We start from the raw sequence: 2,877 nt of genomic DNA on the forward strand, positions 1-2,877 counted from the left end.
AATTCATGACTTGCTAAATCCAGGTAAGCTAAGTTAAGCAAAGCTTGTTAAGCTTCAGCACAGCTATTACATATAAACCCCTCAATTGAGTAAAGTTCTAAGAAGACTACAAACAAAAAAATTAAGTGAAGCCAGGTACAATGGCTCACATCTGTAATACCAGCTAGCCAAGGCCCTGAGGTGAGAATATTGCTTAAAGCCAATATATCAAGGCTAGCGTGGACAACTATATAGTGAGATCCTGTCACCCTGTCTATGTCTGTCTGTCTATCTATCTGTCTCTCTCCCTCTCTCTCTCTCTCTCACACACACACAGTATATGCACATAAGCCAGGCACAGTAGTATATACCTGTAGTCTCAACTACTTGATAGGCTGAGGCAGAAGCATCACTAGAGCCCAGGAGTCCAAGGCCCAACTGGACAATATAGCAAGACCCCATTTCTTTTTTTTTTTAAGTATCAAATTAAGCAAAATAAGATACAGAATACCCTAATATGCAAAGTCCATCACTAATCTCAAAATACTTCAGGGATGAATTCAACTCAAATCTTTACTCAATTACTAAATAAGGAAAGGCCTATGCCTAACCTTAGAAAAGATAGCTCTTTTCTTTTCTTTCCCCTTCCCCCAAGACAGAGCCTCAAGCTGAAGTCCTGCGTAGAGTGCTGTAGCATCACAGCTCACAGCAACCTCCAACTCCTGGGCTCAAGCGATTCTCCTGCCTCTGCCTCCCAAGTAGCTGAGAGCACAGGTGTCGGCCTGGCTATTTTTTGGTTGCAGCCGTCATTGTTGTTTGGCAGGCCCATGCTGGATTTGAACCTACCAGCTCAGGTATATATGGCTAGCACCTTAGCCGCTTGAGCCACAGGTGCCGAGCCTTTTTTTTTTTTTTTTGAGATAGAGTCTTACTATGTCACCTGTGGCATCACAGCTCATAGAAACCTCAAACTCTTGGGCTTAGGTGATTCTCGTGCCTCAGCCTCCCAAGGAACTAGGACTACAGGCGCCTGCTACAACGCCTGGCCATTTTTTTGTTATAGTTGTCATTGTTGCTTAGCAGGCCCATGCTGGGTTTGAACCCACCAGCCCCAGTGCGTGTGGCCAGAGCACTAACCACTGAGCAGTGGACACCAGGCCAAATAGCTATTTTCTGATGAACCACTGTTAAACACAACATAGCTCAAGAAAGACCGATAAATGTAATCACAATCATACTTCAACTCAACAAAATATGAGAGATTAAGAGACCAACTGACATTAAAATACATCCAATAAAAATAGTAACCATCTTTGTACCGGGGATATACTTTGAAAATGTGAAGAAGAAGAATGACAATAAACTAATATCAGAGAATATTAGGATCATAAAGAGCTTTTTAAAAGTAGAAAACAGGCCTGAAGCAGTGGCTTAGGCCTGAAATCCTAGCACTTTGGGAGGCCAAGGCAGGAGGATCACATGAGTTCAGGCGTTCAAGACCAACGTGAGCAAGACACTTTCTTCACTAAAAATAGAAAAAATTAGCCAAGTGCAGTGGCTCATTGCACCTTTAGTCCTACCTACTTGGGAGGCTGAGGCAGAAGGATTGCTTGAGCCCAGGAGTTGGGAGACTGCAGTAAACTATGGAGAAGCTCCTGCACTCTAGCATAGGGGCAAGAAAGCAAGACTCTGTTAATAAAGAACTTAGAATAGGCTCAGTGCCTGTAGCTCAAGTGAGTAAGGTGCCAGCCACATACACCAGAGCTGGTGGGTTCGAATCCAGCCTGGGCCTGCCAAACAACAATAACAGCTACAACCAAAAAATAGCCAGACATTGTGGTGGGCACCTGTAGTCCCAGATACTTGGGAGGCTGAGGCAAGAAAATTGCTTGAACCCAGGAGTTGGAGGTTGCTGTGAGCTGTGATGCCACAGCACTCTACCCAGAGCAACAGCTAGAGACTCTGTCTAAAAAAAGAGAAAAAATCTATAACAACCAAAACAATCATCAAAAAAAAAAAAATAGAAAAGAACAATGGTAGAGAATTTGTACTAATTTCAAAAATGACTACAAAGCTACAGTAATCAAGACAATATGAAACTGAATTTCAGGACAGAGAATGGGGCAAATTGGAAAATTTAGGAAAAGACCCACACTTAACTAGTTCAAATGATTTTCAACAAAGAGGCCAAAGTTATTTAATAAGAAAAAAGTATTTAAATGGGGGGTATTAGCTCAATCCTAACCTCACACAACACACAAAAATTAACTCTCAAGTGTATCACAGACCTGAAAGTCAGTGCTGAAACTAAAACTCATGGCGGGGGGGGGGGAATCACAGGAGAAAATCTTTGCAAACTTAAGTTAAACAGAAACCTCACACATAAAAAGAAAATATCAAAAAAATTAAAACACTGAATAAACTAGACTTAGAAATTTTGAACTTTTGCTGTTCAAAAGATGCCATTATGAAAATAAGGCAAGCCATAGAAAGTAAAAATGTTTACAATACACATCTATCAAAGGACTTAGACTTGGGATGTATGTTTTACAACTCACTAACAAGCCAATCTTATTTAAAAATGGATGAAAGAGCCAGGGGCAGTGGTTCAGGCCTGTAATCCTAGTACTCTGGGAGGCTGAGGCAGGAGGATTGCTTGAGCCCAACAGTTTGAGGTTACTGTGAGCTCTGGTGCCACAGCACTCACTCTATCCAGAATGACAGAGTAAAACTCTGTCTCCAAAAAATAAATATAAATAAATAAAAGTAGATAAAAGAAAAAGTGGGTAAAAGATTTTTTACCCTCGATGTTTACTCAGGAGAAGTATTTACTCTAAAGTAGGGGTCCTCAAACTTTTTAAACAGGGGACCAGTTCACTGTCCCTCAGACCGTTGGAG

At 41.3% G+C, this 2,877-nt stretch overlaps 1 protein-coding gene across 2 annotated transcripts in view; it reads right to left on the reverse strand.

Moving 5' to 3' along the window:
* The window catches only part of AP1G1 (adaptor related protein complex 1 gamma 1 subunit), a 101,047-nt gene that overhangs the window by 68,943 nt on the left and 29,227 nt on the right, over positions 1-2,877 (reverse strand). The window lies entirely within an intron of this gene.

This window comes from Otolemur garnettii, unplaced genomic scaffold (genome assembly GCF_000181295.1).
Source record: "Otolemur garnettii isolate 467f Iridium unplaced genomic scaffold, OtoGar3 scaffold00047, whole genome shotgun sequence".
In the NCBI taxonomy this organism is placed as follows: domain Eukaryota; kingdom Metazoa; phylum Chordata; class Mammalia; order Primates; family Galagidae; genus Otolemur; species Otolemur garnettii.